Source organism: Pipistrellus kuhlii, unplaced genomic scaffold (genome assembly GCF_014108245.1).
Source record: "Pipistrellus kuhlii isolate mPipKuh1 unplaced genomic scaffold, mPipKuh1.p scaffold_m20_p_29, whole genome shotgun sequence".
NCBI classification, from domain to species: domain Eukaryota; kingdom Metazoa; phylum Chordata; class Mammalia; order Chiroptera; family Vespertilionidae; genus Pipistrellus; species Pipistrellus kuhlii.
In genome coordinates, this window is record NW_023425528.1 from 1,345,782 (window position 1) to 1,366,348 (window position 20,567).

The window sequence follows — 20,567 nt, forward strand, 5'->3', positions numbered from 1 at the left end:
CCTCTCTGTAAAATCAATAAAAATATATTTTAATAAATAAAGATTTTGGAGAGCAAAACTCATGTATTAGGCAAATAGTGAGAGGGTGTACTGGGGGAAGGAGGATTGATGAGTTATTGTTTAATGGGTATAAATTTTCAGTTTTGCAATATGTAAAGAGTTATTGGAATGGATGGTGATGATGGTTGCACAACAATGTGAATTAAAATATCTATGAGGGTAAATTTTATATTTATTTTCCCATAATAAAAATAATTTTAAAAAATAGTAACCAGTCTAATAAAAGATACCTTCCAAAAGGGTAAAAAAAAAAATCATTATATCAGTGAGTAGCTTTGGGACTTATAGTTCTACCATCTACGCTAATAAAAGAGAAACATGCAAATTGACCATCCCTCCACTCTGCCCACCAGCCAATCAAGTGAGTATGCAAATTAGCCTGACAAATATGGTGGTTAATTTGCAAACACAGGTGAGAAGTGAAGACTGAAGACAGTGTAGAAGGAAGCCAAGCACTGCAGAAGGGAGCCAAGTGCTGCAGAAGGGAACGAAGCTGCGGAGAAGGGAGTGAAGCAGCGAGCAAGGCAGTGGAGTAAGTAGGGAAGCCCACTGAAGAGGGCTTTGTTCTCTTCTCTGCTTTGCTCAAGTTGCAGGAAGCCCTATTCTTGCAGGTATCTTCCTGCAACAGGCCTCTAGTATATCAGAAGTTCCATCCATTAGCATAGTGATTTTTAATTTTTTTTATTTATTTCAGAGAGGAAGGGAGAGGGAGAGAGATAGAAACATCAATGATTCGAGAGAATCATTGATCAACTGCCTCCTGCACACCCCCATTAGGAATCACTCCTACAACTTGGGCATGTGTCCTTGACTGGAATTGAACCCAGGACCCTTCCATCCATAGGCCAACACTCTATCCACTGAGTCAAATCTGCTAGGGCTAGTATAGTGATTTTTTAAATAAATGCAAAAATATTATGAAAGGACTAAAGAAATAAGTATATTGAGAACCCAGTTCTTTTCTGCTTCAATGTGGAGGGCAAAGAACCAAAAGAAACCATTAAAACACTGCAAAAAGAGAAATATCTATTGTGTATGAGATTTTCAGGATATTGAAGCAAATAGGATCCAGCATACAGTTGAAGTTAACTTTGAAGAAGAGGAGGGGTACTTTTGTTCTGAGGTAAAGCAAAAGAAGTGGGATAGGAATAATAAAAGTCTAGAGGCAGAGGAGAGATAAGCTAGTAAAGATAACATCTTCCTTACATACTTTTTTAGATTCTGTTTTTTCTGTACAATGTGAAAGTGAGACTGCTGAAATTAGGGGATATGGGAGTGGAATTGAGAAGTTGAGAAGAGTGGTAAAAGTGTGGATGTGTCTAGGAATATAGGAAAGGGAGTTAACATGTAAAACTTGCATGTAAAAGGATTGCTGAGTAGAATTTAGGGCCCAACTGAGATTGGAGACCATAATGTGTACCTTTGTTGCTTTTTTCATTAATGCTCAGCCATCAGAATGGAAAATGGGATAGATTAACCCAAAATAGTGGAGGTAAAAGATGGCTGTGGAAGGGCTATGAAGAATGTATATTTGGTAATAATGAGATGCATTGATATGACTGACATAAAGGTCACACTAGGAAGAAAATAAAGTGAAACTTAAAGAGGACGTTATAACTAACAGCTTCTGGAAGAGCCCAGGTAATCTTTCTGAAGGTCCCTACTCTCTAGTATATTGCAGGTCCAAGGGAAGCAGAGGTAAAAGGGGGTGGGGGTGGGAAATGTCATAATCTGAGGGGAGTGTTTCTGAACTTCAGATTTTAGAAATTGATGTATTTTATGTGTGCTAATGGGCCTCAAGCTGAGTACAATGGAAAAGAGGTCAAGACATGATGAGGCTAGACTGTTATTTGGCAATCTTCATAGATATTGAAGTCTCCAGAGAATGGCAAGATTAAAAGTGGACAGTAAAAGAAAGAGCCATGTGCCAAAAAGTTTAATGAAAATATAAGCAACAGAGACAAGAGAGGTGGAAATGGTGGAAGCTTCAATAAAGGATTGTTTAAATAAAAGTAGAAGAGACATATTCTAGAGTGTTAGAAGTTTAAAAAAGGAACTAGAAGATTTTCAACAATAACTTTAAGTCTTACATATTGAGGAGCAATAAAATTAATGAAGTGGGGAGAGATAAAAGAATTGATTTTTCTCCACTTGATAGATCTGTGAGGGAGTAGAAAAGCTTCTGTAGGAGTAATACTAGTAGGAGAAATCCAAGTTGTGGTAAAAGCAAGGAGATGAAGATAGTGTTCAGTGAAAAAGCTGAGAGTCCCTACTCTCTAATATATTGCTGTCTAACAGAACTGTCTGCAGTGATGGAGATGGACTAGATCTGTACTGTCCAATAGGTAGTCACTAGCCACATGTAGCTGTTCAGTAGCTGAAATGTGATCTGTGAGACTGTAGGACAGCACTTTGTAATTTTATTCAACTCTGATTAATTTAAACTCAAATTTAGATAGCCACATGTGGCAGGTGGCTATTGTATTGGACAATATAGTTCTAAAGGCTTTCTGATAGTTGTCAGTAAAGTTCAACTTATTTATTAATAGGTAATGATAATGTTATCCCTCTAAGTGTATATTTGTATTTAAAGAAGACAATGAATAAGATTAAAAGAGAAAATTCCTGAATAATGAAATTCAAGTGCTGTGGAAAAACCATGGAGGCTACTACTTTGGGGGCCAAAAAGTTTTCTAGTGCTTCTGAAATTAGACCATGTAAGTAGTCATATATAAGTAAGGTTAACCCTAATGAACAAGATTGACTTTATTAAATGTCAACTACATTTAAATGTAATAAGCAAGTATCTTAGTAAACTCTACATGGCACAGCCTTAAACATAGCTGAAAGGAGGAAAGGAGGAATACACAAGATGAAATAGATATGTTGGGTATAGGGAGACAAAAACATAATTAAGATTTCAGCTCATGTGCCTTTTATTTGAAATCCTGTTTTTACTATATCATTTGTGCATTAAAATGTCAGAAGTGACTGCCAAAAGAGTTGCTGCATGTGAGCACTAGTATGAAATTTGCTAGTGACCAGTTTGACCAGCTAACTAACAGTGCAGCGTAACCTCTTGGTTGGTTTTAATGTTATTTGTCTAAAATGGAGATTACTTGCAACAATGTCATATATGAGGAAGCCTTAAAATGTTTTGAAGAAAGGCAGTGATGGAGCGATTGATTGATGTAACACTTATTAAGCTGGTGGTTGACCTTTTTCCCCCGTGAGATTCAATAGTATACAAGTTGTAGATAAAATAACACAGGTATCCTGAAGCAGTGACAAATGAATATTTACTACTAATAATAAATAAGGGTTTGTGCACTAATTTTAAGTTTCTAAAATGCTTGCTGTTCGTGTACTTTACAACAATCAAATGAGGGTAACATATTATATTAACATATAACATATTAATGCATTGTTTTAGTACAATAGTATAATGTTATTAACCCCAAACTATTGTCAAGTTTTCGCAGTTTTCTCATGGCTATCCAAGCCATTAGTGGGGCATAGTTTATTATTTCTTCTGTTAAACAACACTAAGTTTTACCAGATACTCTATTAATATAATCTCAATAAAAATGCTGTATATTCTCATTTTGTGAGGTATTCCATGACTCTAAAGGTAATGTAGTAAGAAGTTCTTTAATGATACTGGCCAATTAGTCTGAAGCTTCTGGAGTCATTATAATTTGTGACTTTATTTGGTAGCAGGATCAGAGAGCAGCCACCTTCTTCAGTCTCAGGCCTGAGAATACTTTATGTTGATTACTGATATGCTCTCTCTCACATTTTGTTTTAATTTTTGTGATCCCCTTAGTTGAAGAGAAATAATTCTTACTTGAAGGAAATAAGTGGAACAGTAAAATAATTGAGGTTTGATGCAGGCCTCAGATTATTATTTAGGTATTTACCAGCTAAATCAGAAATATTCCTAAATAATTAAATTCCAAACAGTAGTTATAATCCTACAAATCAAACAGGATTTTAGAATTTATTTTCCAGAGGATAAATCTATCTGTAAACCACTGTGGGTGAGATGCCCATGTTGCTTAAACCCTTAGTGGATTAACCTAACATTATATAAGAAATGTTGAGTTTTTTAGATTTTACTTTCACTCCTAAAAAAACAAATGTGTTTATTTCAGGTAGACTTAAAAGCATAAAAAAATATTTCTTATTCCACTGCCTTAATCTGGAATAATACCTTGAAAAATAAAAAGAAAAGAATCCAATGGCATCAGTAAAATAGCAACAATATCTTCCTCTTCATAGGCTTGCTTTGAAGACCTTGTGAAATAATGTATATATGTAAAGCTCTTGGCTCCAAGTCTGGCATTCAGGAGGTTTGCAAAAATGTCAGTTCTCACCTCTCTTCCCATGAATTCATACTGCACCAAAGCCTGTCATGTAATTATCTGAAAAAGTCATCACCATCATCCATGGCAGCTCTAATTTTAGGCCCCTCAATAAAGCATAGGAAGAGTTAAAAACTCTCTCTGAATTATGCAGGTAGAAAAACACCGTCAGGGTTGGCTTAAGCACCCCAAATCCTGCCTTGACATTGCAATCACAAACCTTACCCACCTTCCAAATTTCAGGACTTGCATTGGGCTTGTTGCTGTAGATGATAAAAGCTATTAGAAAAGAAATCGTGTGGATAAAACAAATAAATAGTTTATTTCCTCCTCTGGGTGATCAGAAGAACATCTTTAAATAATGAAAAAATAATTAAATATTATATAACCTACTTCCCCAAAATATAGAAAAAATATTTTATTTCTCCCACCCTTGGGGGGGGGGGGAAGTCGTAGTGGAGGTGGTAGATAACTCCCAAAAATCAGGGTATCATAGTGTAAATAAATTCTACTCTTCCGAAAGGGTGATATTCAGTATTAAATACTGAAAAAGAAATGCAATAATCATAGTAGAAATCGTCTTTTTTTCCCCCCCCGTGTGGCCTGTCAGTTAGCCTTTTTCATTGTGGCTACGCATACATAGTCAACTACAGTCGCCTTGCTTCTAATATGTTCATATTTTTGATGGTCAGAATGGCTGATATGTAAACTTCTTAATAAAAATTTAAATTCTGTAATCCAAATGTCCTTTTGCACCACTGTGTGTGTGTGTGTGTGTGTGTGTGTGTGTGTGTGCACCCGCGCGCGCGTGCATGGTCACAAATGTCTGCAAACTGGGGAGCTCAGGGGTTACTCACTCTGCAGCGTCCCCCCTAATTCTAATCATTTTAGCTCAAAGCTATGTCTCCTTAGAGGGAGGTTCCCTCAGGTAGCCTGTCTGAAAGATACGTGGTGAGGGACATATGTACTTAGCAGCTCCTTAATCAGAGGCTTCCTTGCATGGGACTTGTGATGCTAAATATTAATGAAGAAGCTGCGATGCTAGCAGTGATTCTCAACCAAATTAGATATTCTCTAAGTGCCAAATCTCGCCCGCTGAATTTGAGTGGAGGAGAGATGTCGCTTAAAATTAAGGGGTCTCAAACACAATACAAAATATTTTTTTGCCTCAGGAAGCAAAGGAAAGGGCACGGCGCAGTAAAGAAACAGACACATAGACACGTTTTGCAATGACGAACTTTATGTGGCTTCAGGAATGGCAACCTGTTCTCATGTTTAGCAATTCAGAGGTAAGATGTTAAGCCTGTCGGGTTAAGCTGAGTAAGGAACAGTAAATAAAAAGACAGCGTTGGAGAAGCCTCAGCAAGAATCCCATTCAAAATATAAAATGGTCACCAAGTGACTTAGGTAAGCTAATAAAAAGGTCCGCTGTGTGCCCTTATACTTTCCTCTTAAACTTACGTGACCATCAGCAGCCTTGTTCAAATTCAGCCAATAGCTGTTAAACCAAGACACAGATCCGCAGTGTTTATCTCCAGGGAGTTACCAGTGTTCACTAAGACCCTCCGAAAAGTAGGGTCATTTTTCAATTAGAATGACAATAGAGGATCCTTTGCCCCCCTCTGTTTCCACTGTCCCAAGCCTTGCCCCCCTCTCACTTGCCCGAGATAAGATTTCTTAAAAACAGTAGCCCGTAGCCCCAATGCAGGTGCACCACCCGCAACCCGAACCTTTGTTCAGACATCCACATTCAATCTTCCTTTCCCCTAGCTTACTTCTTGAGACCCCCTGCACGCCTTCCATTTCTCTCTCCTCTTTCCGGAGTCAGATTCCCAGATCCCCGCCTCTTCCCTGCGCCTTCAGTTCCAGTCCCCAATCCCAACCTCTTTGGAGACTCTGATGCCCCTCCCCTGGAACCTAAACCCTTCTCTTCTCCCAGAGACCCCCTTCTCTCCGCCATCCGCGCTCTCAAAGTCCCGCCCTACTCACCCCCTCCCCACTCCCCAAACCCCCACCACCACCTCCAGCCCTGGCCAGTGCGGTCCTGCAGGTTGCAACCAGCCCGGACCTGTCTCCCATCTCCCCCACATCCCCCACTCTCCCCTCCTAAACCGTTAAGGTTATGGCTAGCAATGCCGCCCAGGGTTGCAACTTACCACAAGCGTCCAGGAGGAAGACAAGGCAGCGGTAGCCGCGGCGGCAGCTAGACGAGAAACGGACTCGGCTGCAATCGCCCAGCGGAGCCCAGGCAGCCCTGCGCTGCGCTGCGCGCCGCAATCTGGCGCCTAGGCAAAGGAACGGAGGGAGCTCGGCACGGCACGACTGGAAGCGCCGGCGAGTCAACCTCCTCAGGGCGACCTTGCTGCCCCGATAAGGTTTGGCTCTTGCTCCTATCTCACTCTGGCATAGTAACTGATCGCCTCCAGCATCTCCGCGCTAATCGCTTCTTCTTTCTTCTTCGATGGCCCCTAACTAACTACACTATTCTAAGCGGACGAAGACCACCACACGAGCACCACGTCGATCTCGACGACTCCAAGGACAACGATCTCAAGAAGAGGTAAGGAAAGTTCGTATGCAATCGCAGGTGAAGGGCAAGCGAGCCAATGGAGCAGGCTCCGATTAGCTGCTCCAAAGGCAAGCCTAGTGCACCCGAGGAAGGAGCTTCCTCGGCGAGCACCAGAGCGCCTACCCAGCGCTGGTGAAACCGCACTGGGCTCTTGGGCCAAAAGAGAGATGAGGGGCGGAGCCAAGAGCGGCCAATCAGCGTTCAGAATTACCCCATCCGAGGCCTGTGTTGACCCCGCTTTCAGTGCAATTCCAGTCTGCTGGCAGGGGGCGCGAGACCCCAAGGTGGTGGCGGTGGCTGCAGTGATTGACGTGATTCCTGAGGCCTGGAGACTGGGGGAAACTGGGGTCAGTCATGGTGGGGGGCTGTCTCAGGAATGCACTCTTAAAGATTCAAAGAATACCTCTCCCCAACACACAGAGTCCTCTGAACATCTAAGTTCAACAAACACTTCTCAAATTTTAGAAGTTTCACCGAGGTTGAAAACTCCCTCCGAGGGTCTCCTGTCCCTTTTTTTCCCAAAAAGAGGAACTGAGGCACCCACAGGGTCAAATGCTTTTAGTGTGCAAAGGGTGATCCCACCCTTGCCCCCAGCACCAAATGCAGGAGTACATAAGAAAGCCTTTGGACTTAGTGGCTCAAGGGGGCACAATTTAGCTCCCTTCTTGACCCTACTGGACCCCCACAGAGTACTTAGAATGACACCCAAAGGCCGCTCCTGAGGCTTTCTGAGGCTGGGCTGCCCATATTTCTCTAACACAGAGCCCGGGGCCCACAGCCAGTTGGTTAACCTGCCGCTGCGAGGACTGCAGTGTCTGGTTAAGGCAGAGGGATAGGGGGCAAACCATAAAAGTTCCCTTTTGGCAACTAATGTACAGGATGCCAAGCTGCAACCAGCAAGCGGACCTCTTCCCAGGGACTCCCCTGCGCCTGGCAGTTGCCTGCTGTGTCCTGGTTGCCCGCGCAGACAAGGGCAGTCAGGACCACCTTGGCCAAGACACCAAAACCAAGCTTAACACTTTGTTTTTGGTCCCTGCTCTCACCAAGAATGTGCCTGAGCAGTTTTCTCCTAAGATGTAATGGGAGTGGGCTCCGCAGCACTGTAGCTAGAGCTCCGGGTAGGAGAATGGGACTGGCTCCCTGTCAAGCGGAGGTAGCTGGGTGGAAGATGGAGATGGAGACTTGGTTCAACTACTTGGCACAGGAATACAGAGCTACAATTATCTGGAAGATGCTACGGGGAACCGTGCAGAGAACCCCACAGAGAGCTGAGGGGAAGGGAGCGTATGGCTGGGGCCCGGGTTGTCTCAATAGCTCCAAAAGTGAATGGTGGGGAAGGAAGTAGGAGCAATAATAAGGATCCAGTCCTTCCTTCTTCTGTGTCACTTTTCTCTGTGCCTAGATTTCTCGATTTCTCGATGTGTGAAAGGAACTTTTCGGTCTATTTCCAATCCTCGATTCCCTCCATCCCCACTGAACTCAGACACTTAGCCGGTTTTGAAATTTAATTCGGTAGCGAACCTAACTGTCCAAACCAGAGTTCTGTTTCCCGGAGCAAAAGCCCATCGCAGTTTTCTCAAAGCATCTGTTGAATGCTACTGTGCGATGCTGCACAGGTGGCGGCGACAGCCCTGCCAAGTCCACGAACTGCACCCGGCGAACATCTTTAGAAATGCTCGGTTAGCGAACAGTTCTTTATAAATATTGAAAAGAAAACGTACGTATTTTTAAATAATTAAGCACTCTACTTAAAAAAGAAAAAAAAAGAAAAGAAATCCTCAATGTCCTTTCTCCGTAAGCGCGGGATCCTGCTTCCTGGTTTTACTTGCGGGACTTGTATCTCTTTTGTTGGAGGCTGAGACATCCGCTTTGCTTTTTAAAAAGTAAATATAAATCCCTGGGATGTGTTCGCGAAGGCAAAATGGACTCTGCGGAGCCTAGAGCCTGAGGCAGCATCCTCAGAAGCTAAGGACCTTTACGCTCTCACAGGCTCCTGGGGATCCTGCTTAGAGCTACTGACCATAATAACCACAATGAGGATAGGGTAATAAAAGTGTTAGTAGTCATTATAATGATAATTATTACTGTTACATATTTCGCTTTTTAGGCTGTCCTCCCCTTTTCCCAAAGAAAGGCAAAAATGCCCAAAGGAACCGGGGTGAAGCCGGCTCTGGGAATGGGAAGGTTCTCTGAGCTGCAGAGAGAAGACTGCAGCGCGCCCCGGGTTCCGAATTCCCGGAGACACAGGCAGGCAAGTGCGCCTTCGAGCAGCACTCGCCCAGCGGCCGGGAATCCAGCCCGCTGAGCCAGAGCCCAGGACTCGGCAGGGTTGGGGCACCAGGTTCGGCCAGGAGCATGGGCTCCGCTTTCCCAGCACTGGGGGACTCGACCGGCTTGGAAGTTTTGGCAACACTAGCCTGAGGTATATCTGTAGGTAGAGATTTAGGGCACACTTTTTAGATCATGTAGCAAACTCAAAATAAGTACATGCTGGCTCGCTCTGTAGTCGCCAGAGAGGTTTTTCTGTCACTCTCTGTTTAATGTGTCCCAAGGAATCAGCCCAAGGTTTTCAAGGCTTTTCCTGCCCTTTCTCGGGTCTATGGAGGTTGCACCTGGGAAGAGGAGTCATTTACTGATAAATCTTTGGGTTTGGTGCAAATCCCCAGCGCCCCGGGGAACTCCATTTCTAAAAACTCCCGGAGTTTTCTGAAAATGTAGGCATATCCCTTTGCCACTTTCATACCAGGGGGCTTTCCCCTACCTCAAACAGTACCTTTCCAAAACTACAGATTTAAAAACTCCAGAAGGAAGTTTAAAAAATATTGCTAAGCAGGAAAAGTTCCTCATCATTTAAGACTTTGGGGAATTCCTTATAAATAATAGGAGTCCAGTGGGAAAATTTAGTTCTCAGAGAGCTCTATTTAAAAAAAAAAACACTAAAAGATTATAGACATTTAAAAATGAGTTACGGGATTCTAGAAAAATACTCCAAAGTAGATTTTTATTTTATTTTTTTTGCAGAGCAAAAGAAGCCACACCGAAATTCCACCGGCAGTTTTTAGTTTTTTTCTCCCCTTGTTTACCACAGGACATAAATGCAAGGAATTTTGATAATCATTCCATGCCCCCTCTTTTTTTCTTTTTAGTTTTAAAGCAGACCCTGATAACCAGAGGTTGTTTTCTGTTTGTAAAATCAAGTGATATTTTCATCATTTCATATTTTTGCTTAACCAGAAAAACTCGGGATCATATCTATAATGTTCCTCATTGAGACATGACATACCAAAAGATAACTTTTATTGTATTTTATAAAGCAAATTTCTCTCTTACAGTTCTGAAGACATTGCATTGGAGGGGGGGAGGAATCTTAGATATAGATGGTTTATTATACACAAAATATTTTCAAAGTTAGTAGGACTGTTCTTAATAAAAAATAAAGCAGTTGAACTCTATGTGCTGTGTAGGAAGGCAGGGGGCAGTCTCTGATCATGCCAGTCTCTGAGTGCAACTTCTTTTTGAAAAGATCCCTGTTTTAGCAAAACCAATAACCAACTCTGTTTCTTTGTAACCTTGATCAATTGGAGGGAAAAGAAACTGAAAACCTTTTGGGAGGATTTGAAAGGTCCTATGGACTTATTCTGTGCCACTTCTCAGAGTAAAAAGGTAAATCAAGGCTTAAAATGTGTGCTTATTTTTTTGTTAAACTAATGTTACTGGATTAACTTAATTGTATATGACATTCATTCTCATAGTTGTGGTTTCTAGTAATCAAATATTTATTTATTTATTTATTTATTTATTTATTTATTATTTTGTGTGTGTGTGTGTGTGTGTGTGTGTGTGTGTGTGTGTAAGTTTGAGTAGGGAAGAACATGGAATCTAGCAGTCTCACCAAGGAGGAGAAAGCTAGAAGCTACCTTAGAGAAACTTGTGTTGTCATGGAGCACATTTATGCTATGATGAATGCATCTTATATTATGGGCATGCATTTCATCCTTCCAGCATCTGATGAGAAAGATGGCAATTAGGGCCTTTTGTTTATATTATACTAGATTGAAAGATCAGAGCAACAGTGTTTTCTCTTTCATTCCTAGCTAAAGACTTGCTACTTCCTATGTCTACTCTTTCAGACCACTTAGACTTCTACTCCACATTACTGTAATAATTATGGCTTGTGCCATGAAACAAAACATTTGCTTGTCTGAGAGTCATCAATACAGTAATGGACTTAGTTTTCCTGGTCTGTAAGTCAATCTCATTACCTTATTTTTAATGAGGTTCACTATTGTGCATTGCTATCAAATTTCTTATTTTTGGAAGAACTTCCTCCTCAACCAAATTACAATATAATTATCTGAAGGCAAGGATTTAGTCGTATACTTTTCTTCATCTCCTATGTTCTCCTCTATGCTATACTGGGCATAAAGAACATAAACAACAATGATAACTCTTAATTGTTGGCACAAAAGAGGTTAGGATGAAAAGTTAAGAAGGTTAGGACTTGATAAAACCTGAATTACTCAATTGCCTGAAATAAATATAGAAGGTATTTTAGCAAATTGATCCATCATAAGAGATCATGACAATTTGAACTGACCAGGGAATACTTGTGGGATGCTGAACATTGAGTAACAAACTCCTCTATAAATTTAAGTCACAAAATAAGGAAACATTTGGTGGATTTTTGTTGGCACCAAGATCAACAAGTTCTTAGTGTGATATAATTACCAAGAAACTTAATTTTATCTTGGACTTTTTTCAACTCTTATAGAAATGGTCAGAATATAATTAGGCTTCCAGCAACATCTTTTAAGAATAAAGTAGCCCTAACTGGTTTGGCTCAGTGGATAGTGTCCACCTGTGGATTGAAGGGTCCCAGGTTTAATTCTGGTCAAGGCTTTGTACCTTGGTTGTGGGCACATCCCCAGTAGAGGGTGTGAAGGAGGCAGCTGATCAATGTTTCTAACTCTCGATGCCTCTCCCTCTCTGTAAAAAATCAATAAAAATATATTTTAAAAAAGAATAAAGTAATTAAGTAGAGTTTATCCATAAGAATGTTCAAGTCAGTATGGACTTGAATCACATTCTATGATGACCTATAGTTTCATATCATCTGGAAGACAATACTTCGGGACAAATGTTAGCTGACTTTAAATATTTTATGGTCTTTCTTATGGAAAAGAGATTTAATCAGCATGCATATGTTATTTGTATTTGTTTTCTCAGTGCCTGACACAGTGTTTGACACAAACTAGGCCTTCAACAAATATTTGTAAACTGAAAAGAACTACGGGCACAAGAGAATAAAACTGGAATTAATGGTGGAGCATACAGATTTTGGCTCTACAGGAGGGTTTTATAGCATCCATAACTGGCTAAAGGTGGAATGAGCTGTTCATGAAGGTATCAAGCTCTCTAATACTGGGGTGTTCAACTTTATAGAGGTTAATCACATAGTGGAAATGTTATAAAGAGACAAGTAGCTAATAAATGATATTTAAAGTTCTTTCCAATCCTAAAGCTTGCAGAATCCATAAATTCTGTCTCAGTATAATTAGAAGATGAATAAGAATATTGAACGTCTAAAAAACGAAGACTGAGGAAGTTATGCACTGGTATAGGAAAAAAGTAACTTCTTAGCAACTCTACAAGACACTTTTGTTGAGCCTGGTGCACTTGCTACCTACTGACTTCCGTGGAAAATAGGCTCTGGAAAGTTTATTATCATGAACACAAAGAATTATGCTGGAATATTGGAATTCTTTTTTTAATCCTTACTTGAGAATATGTATTTATTGATTTTAGAGACTGGAAAAGAGAGAGAGGGAGAGAGAGAGAGAGAGAGAGATATTGATGTGAGAGAGAAACATAGATGGTTGGGCCTCCTATAGGTGCCCAGACTAGGGATTGAACCCTCAACCTATAAGTTGTTATAGGCCTACAATCCTATATAAAATTGATCAAATGTTTAAATTATCAGGGTGTGATTAAAATAGTAAATTAAATTACATGTTACTGTGGGAATTTAATGAATATATATTAAGTGTTTTCTTTAAACAAATGGAGAATATGCTTTTGATTAAGTTACATAATAGGTGAACATTTTAACCTAAAACTATTGAGACTTGCACAAAGAAAATTTTCAGCAAGAACCAGCATGGAACCGAAACCTGTTTGGCTCAGTGGATAGAGTGTTGGTCTGTGGACTGAAAGGTCCCAGGTCTTATTCCAATCAAGGGCATGTACATTGGTTGGGGGGACATACCCAGTAGGGGGTGTGCAGGAGGCAGATGGTCAATGTTTCTCTCTCATCGATGTTTCTAGCTCTCTATCCTTCTCTCTTCTTCTCTGTAAAAAAATCAATAAAATGTATTTAAAAAAAAAAAAAAAAGAACCAGCATGGAGAGCAAAATTGAAGGACACCTAGAAATATTTGGAACCTTCTTTGATTCCCCTACTAATCATTTTTATAGAACTGTACAAATTAGCAAGAATTTCAGGCTAAGTGCCATACCAAAAAAATCTTTGAACTAAATTCTGATTAAACTATTGTTTTATGTCAGAATTTGTGATATAGCTTACCAAGATATGAAAAATGGAAAGTAATCAGTTATAGACCATGCTCAGTTCAAGCCCAGAATCTGGAGTTAAGGAGTATGGGAAATATGTATCATGTAGTATATAACCAAATGACTTGCTTGTGTTTATTTGACTCTATTCTTATATTCTTGTCCCAAGAGTTATTATATTCATTATTAGCTCAGTGTTACTAGATTCTTTAAAGATTAAATTTAAATTTAAAACTACTTTCTGGAGGTCAATAATTTTTATCACATACAATGGCCTTGCAAATGAGGCCACTTGTTCAGTATGAGGTAAAGTTAAGTTTAATTCTTAATTTCCCCAAGGCTACAATGAACACATTGTACGCTAAACAGACACATATCATAACTAATACACATGGGAGCCAAGCACACATCTCAAAGGTGGGAAGTGGGAAAGAGATCTTTAAACTAGAATTTGTGACTCAGATAAGGGGGAAAACTTTGAGTTTTTAAGTACCTTTTCAGTATTATTAACAGTTTGCTTTAGAGATGGGATAACAAAGATAAAAGACATGTACTTACACTAATGTTTAAAATATGGCACTTACCCTCCCCTAAAATCTTTTATTGAAAACTTTCAGTATTTTTGAAAAAAATAAAAAAAATTCCTCTTTGTGTATATTCATTTTATAAGAATATAAATAATGAAGTCTACATTTTACTATAGATGTTATGTAACAAAATTCTCAAACATAACATTTTAAGCAATAGTAAATTTCACAACAGAATCCACACAGCTATGTTACTTTTTTTGCTTTGCTCAATATCCATACCTTCTCCAATAAACAGCATAATCAATTGAGTTTACCTAATCCACTTGGACAACAGGATTTATAAAATCAATATCACATGTTCTAATTTACCTGTGATATCAAACTCACCATAAAGTTTTTTTTATTTAATAAATATTCATTGCTCAGATTATTACAATTGTTTCTCCTCCCCCTCCCCCCATAGCTTCCTTTCACCCGGTTCCCACCCCACCTACTGCCCTGCCCCCCCCCCATTGTCCTCATCCATAGGTGTACGATTTTAGTGTAGTCCCATCCTGCACCCCCTGGTAATTATCTTTGGTCCTTATTCTATTATATTCACCAGTTTATTCTGTTCCTCAGATTTTTAATTCACTTGATTTTCAGACTCACTTGTTGATATATATATATTTCTTGTTCATAATTTTTATCTTTACCCCTTTCTTCTTCTTTCTCTTCTTAAAGAATACCCTTCAGCATTTCATGTAATCCTGGTTTGGTGGTGATGAACTCCTTTAGCTTTTTCTTGTCTGTGAAGCTCTTTATCTGCTCTACAATTCTGAATGATAACTTTGCTGGGTAAACTTGGTTGTAGGTTCTTGCTATTCATCTCTTTGAATATTTCTTGCCACTCCCTTCTGGCCTGCTAGTTTCTGTTGACAAATCAGCTGATAATTGTATGGGTGCTCCCTTATAGGTAACTAACTTTTTCTTTTGCTGCTTGTAAGATTCTCTCTTTGTCTTTTACCCTTGGCATTTTAATTATGATGTGTCTTGGTGTGGTCCTCTTTGGATTCCTTTTGTTTGGGGTTCTGTGCACTTTCTGGATTTGTAAGTCTATTTCTTTCACCAGGTGGGGGAAGTTTTCTTTCATTATTTTTCCAAATAGGTTTTCAGTATCTTTCTTTCTTCTTCTGGCACCCTCATAATTCTGATGTTGGTACACTTGATGTTGTCTCAGAGGCACCTTACACTATCTTCAACTTTCTGGATTCTCTTCTCTTCTTGCTTCTCTGGAGGAGTGCCCTTTCCCTCTTTGTATTCCAAATCTTTGACTTGATTCTTGTGTTCCTCTAGTTTGCTGTTGGGTCTCTGTATAATATATATATATATATATATATATATATATATATATATATATATATGTATATGTATATATATATATATATATACACATATACATATATACACACACACACATACACACACACACACACACACACACACACACACACACACACATATATATATATATATATATATATATATATTTTTTTTTTTTTTTTTTCAGTCAGTGTATGTTTATTTTCTAGTTGGTCCTTTTTCATATCCTCAAGGGTCTTGTTAAATTTATCAGCCTTTTCTAAGAAATTCTTGAAAAACCTTATAACTGTGGTTTTGAACTCTATATCCAGTCGTTTGTTCTCCTCCATTTCTTTCATTTGAGATCTGTTTCCTTGTCTCCCCATTTTTGCTGCTTCCTGAGTTAGTAGGGTGGCTTTGTGTGTTTTATATGGGCTGGTGGGTCAGCCTCCCCAGTTACCTGAGGTAGACTTTCTTGGTGCTCCCCTTTGTGTACAGCTTTGTTGTAGTTAAGTCTTGCTTGTTGTTGGTATCACTGGGAGGAATTGACCTCCAGGCAAATTGGATGTGAGTATCAGCTGTGTCTATGCTGGGACACTTTCTGTAATGGAGACAGTCTTATAGGATCAGACTTGCAAAATTGCAAAAGCCTCAGCTTGGATGAGGCGGAGTCTCAGGGCTGATCCTTCAGTCTTGGCTTCCTGTCAGTCCTGCCCTGTGCGCGCACCTCAGACCTCTGCCTTCCATGGATTCCCTGTGTTTCTGACAGTCAAGATTCCCCCTGTAAGAGCATGAGTGCCCCAGCGGTTGGGTCTCTGTATAATATTTTAATTTATTTTTTAAATATATGTTATTGATTTTACACAGAGAGGAATTGAGAGGGACAGAGAGTTAGAAACGTCAATGAGAGAGAAACATGGACCAGTTGCCTCTTGCACACCCCCCACTGGGGATGTGCCCACAACCAAGGTACATGCCCTTGACTGGAATCGAACCCGGGACCTTTCGATGCTCTATCCACTGAGCCAAACCGGTCCCAGCTGTATAATATTTTATTTTATTTTTTAATATATTTTTAAATTAAATTATTATTTTTGTATATATACCAATGTCCCCCCCTCCCATATATACCCTCCCTCCCCAGAGTTTTGTGTCCATTGGTTGCACTTGTATATATGTATACATGTATACATGTATACAAGTCCTTCGGTTGATCTCTTATCTCCCCCTGATCTCCCCAACCTCCCCCCTGTAATTTGACACTCTGTTTGTTGGTTTACTGTCTTTATATGTATCTTTTGGTTCTTCAGTTTATAATGCTCTTTATCATCCATAAATAAGTGAGGTCATGTGGTATCTTTCATTGACTGGCTTGTATAATATTTTAAATCCCAGTGCAGTTGGATCTGGGATTCAGTGCAGTCAGGAGCTTCTGACTCCTTCCCTTATGGAGAGGTTGCAACAACCTCTGAGGTCAGACCTATCTGCATGCACTCACTCGTGCGCAACTCTAGACCCTGCCTGCGGCTCCCAGCTCCCCTGAGTATCCCAGTCTCTGATTCTCTGTGTGCCTTCCTCTACAGTCCAAACTCCATCAGTATGAGCTTGGGTCCATGGGGTTTCAGCCGGGGCTGGGGTTCAGTGCAATCGAGGGCTTCCTTTCCCCTCCCTCCAGCTAGGCACTTGGCTGCCCTTCTTCCCTGCGCCCGCATCTCCCTTCCTCAGTGCTTTGCAGCTCCCCTGATCCATGAGCCTCTCTCCTTCTTTCTAGTTGTAGATTTTCCACTCAGCCAGCTTACCTGTGGTTTTTGGATGATGTCCATTCTGTCTTTTAGTTGTTGTTTTGAAATTGTTGTGCGAGGCAGTAGTTTATGCACTTACCTAGGCTGCCATCTTGGTCTCCCCACCATAGTGGTTTTGGTAAATCCTTAATATCTGCCATCTCCTAAAAATAATATATATTAAAGACACCAGATTGAGTCTAGCAGAACCAAACCAGATAGTAAAACTATACTACCACTATTGCCACCACCACCAGTCTTGTCATCTTTTCCATTATCGTTATTGGGAAACTGACCAACAAGAATCACTTATTTAATTAATGAGCACCAATTTGCTTTGATAATTGGATAATGAGGGCTTTCTTCTGTTTATTAGACTCTGCTTCTCTCTCTTTTCATCATGACATATTTCCATAAACTAAACCTGCATCATTAATCACCAACAAATTTGAAGGCTAAATTTCTGCACATTTCAAAGGCTACAACCACACAAATCACTCAATATGGTGATTTGAAAGAAAATAACAAATGTCCTGTCTTTTAAGACTAAAGAAAAAGTCTTAAAATCAAATATTTTCTTACTGGCCAGTGTGGCTCAGTTGGTAGGAACAGCATCCTGTACACCAATAGGTCATGGGTTCCATTCAGGGTCAGGGCACTGTCTACATTACAGGTTCCATCCATGGCCCTTATTGGGCCACATGTGGGAGACTACTAATCCATCTCTCTCTCTCTCTCTCTCTCTCTCTCTCTCTCTCTCTCTCTCTCTCTCTCTTCCCTCTTTCTCTTTCTCTCTCTTCACCTCTCTCTAAAAATCAATAAAAAATATCTTCAGTGGAGGGAAAAAAAGTATTTTATAACCAATATTTTATATACTTTTTGTTTATAAACAATTATAGAAACCATTCATTCTTTCAAAGTAGATTTTAATTGGAAGCCAAAGCCAATACAGCAAAGATTAGATATCCATTGTTATGTAATGAGAGTCTTAGAGTCAAAATTTATTTTCTGACCTTTTGATTTTTAAAGTGACATTATTTTACTCTGTGCGTCTTCCTGTCACTAGAAGGGAAATTATAGCAAAAATCTTTCATAAGGTGATCTTTTGGTGGAGAGTAATGCATGCTTACACTGCTAGTAGAGCAAAGCCAGGGGGAAAGATTTGCCAGAGGTTTCTAAATTTTAAAATGCAACTTATAAGTGACATGAATTTTAGAAGATTTCATGAAGATAGCAGCTTATTTTAGTAATTGTTTTTCCTTTGTTATACTGATGGTCACTTTAAAACATAGGGCTATAATTAGCAACATCATCTTTGTTAAATTATAGACTAGTCTATTACATCTAGAGGGATGGTTTGGATTTCTAGGACATAAAAATTTAGTATAATATTTAAGAATATTAAATTATTTTAGGACTTGTTCTTTAGTGCATTGAAATATAATATGAATTGAGTGATGAATAGGATTTGGAGCACTCAATAGCCCTGATGTTTTATGAAATATAGTGTGTGGTGTTTGTTGCTTTAATCAATAGTTTACATACTGTTCCACTTGTGATTTTTCATCTCTGTTTCCACTGAAATGATACTGAGCTAGTTTTGTTAATGCCAGCTTGATAAATTTAATAGAATTAGTAGACATACTGTCAATCTAAAAATATCACAGATTTGCAGGGCAATTTAAAAAGGAATTAAAAGATGCAGTTAATTATTACTCTTTTCATATTAGTAGGTACTGTGAGCTGTGGTAGTTTGGTCACTTCTAAGTGTGATGTAGAATCCAGAAGTCTTTTTCTTAGTTTACACACACAAGCATCCTCTACAGGAAATAATATTAGCAGATATATATATATATAGGAGTGTTGCTAAAACATTATATTAGGAACTAAGTATTTGTGTATTGGCTGATATGTGGCCAGTGTACTCAAGAAAAATGCAATCATAATGTAATACTGGAAAGGGTAGTACTAATTAAACAGCAAAAGCTAATTAGGAGCAGTGTGATTGATAACATAGCAATGAAGCCATAGTAATAATTATAACAATTTAGCCAGGCATTTTGCATGCATTATAACATTTAGATACCACATGGCCCTATAAGATAGATCCTATCCTCCTTTCATGCATAAAGAAATCAAAGATTAGAGTTTGTGACTTGCCTAGGAAGTACATTATAGAACCAGAATTATAAATCCTGGCCTATCTTACTTCATGATAGGGGTTCTTAGACACATTTAAAGCAATGGACTTGATAGAGGTTGTTTGGTGAACCTTAGGCATGTGGAATCATGTAAAGGTTTGGGACTAGTTGCCATGGTATTGTGTTTCTTTGGTGGGTTTTTCTGGTTTAGTTTATCCCTCTCTTCTCTCCCCTACACTTAAGAGATAGTAAGTTCCTATACCAGATAAGTTCATCCTACACTTTCTTATATTGGTGGTGTATGCATTTGATTTACATGTGGCCTTTTGGTTCATCGGACATTTTAAAAGGAAACATTTTCCTTTTATTCACCATCTGCACTATAGTTCAGCCTATTTATAGTACACCCCTATAAAGGTGAAGGCAGGTGGGGAAGAGGGTGGCTGGAAGTGGAAGATAGCATAGAGGGGATAAATGGTGATGGAAAAAATAAATTAAAAAATAAAACAAAATTACTACCTTCTAAATAGGTTACCCATAAGATTTATTTTTCCCAGAACATTCCCACTTTAAGTAGGAGTTTAATTTGGCTACAGGCCAACTTTAGCTAATATAATAATAACCAGATATCTATATTTTCTTAGGAAAATCACCTCTAGTCAGATTCAGAAAATTGGGAATATTTTTACTCACACTCATTAGTCAGAGCTAGATATAGGAAAGGAATTATTTTTAAGTTAAAAAAAATCATATTTCTCTTTTGTTTCTATCTCCCTTTATTACCTATCCCTGAAATCTGTAGGTAGGTGTGATAATGAACAAGCATAAATAAAGACAACTTTTAGGACTTCAAACAAATATCAGATTTACCCTTTGGAATTACATAAAATTACTGATTATAATATTAATATTAATATTTCATTTAAAAGACAAACTTCTAGTACAAATAAATTTTATAGTTGGATATAATATTCATGATTCTGAAGACTGTGGATGGCTAATATTGCAACTAGGAATGCAAATGGTGATTTATTTTTATTCTTTAGAATTGCCCATTTCATTTGAGATCTGTGTGGATTAAAAATACTTTCATATAGTTTATCTAAAATATTTAATCATTTTAGTATTTATAGAACATCATTTCAAAGACAGTGCTTTGAGCCTTTGATGTTGAAAAATCTGAGCATTGATTTATCACACTTCCATGCATTT

At 39.0% G+C, this 20,567-nt stretch overlaps 1 protein-coding gene across 1 annotated transcript in view; it reads right to left on the reverse strand.

Moving 5' to 3' along the window:
- The window catches only part of HTR2C (5-hydroxytryptamine receptor 2C), a 392,965-nt gene extending 385,849 nt beyond the window's left edge, over window positions 1-7,116 (reverse strand). The window contains exon 1 of the mRNA XM_036454459.2: window positions 6,581-7,116. The gene's annotated coding sequence lies outside the window, so the exon portion shown is untranslated. The remainder of the gene's footprint in view (window positions 1-6,580) is intronic.
- Between the last annotated feature and the right edge of the window lie 13,451 nt (window positions 7,117-20,567).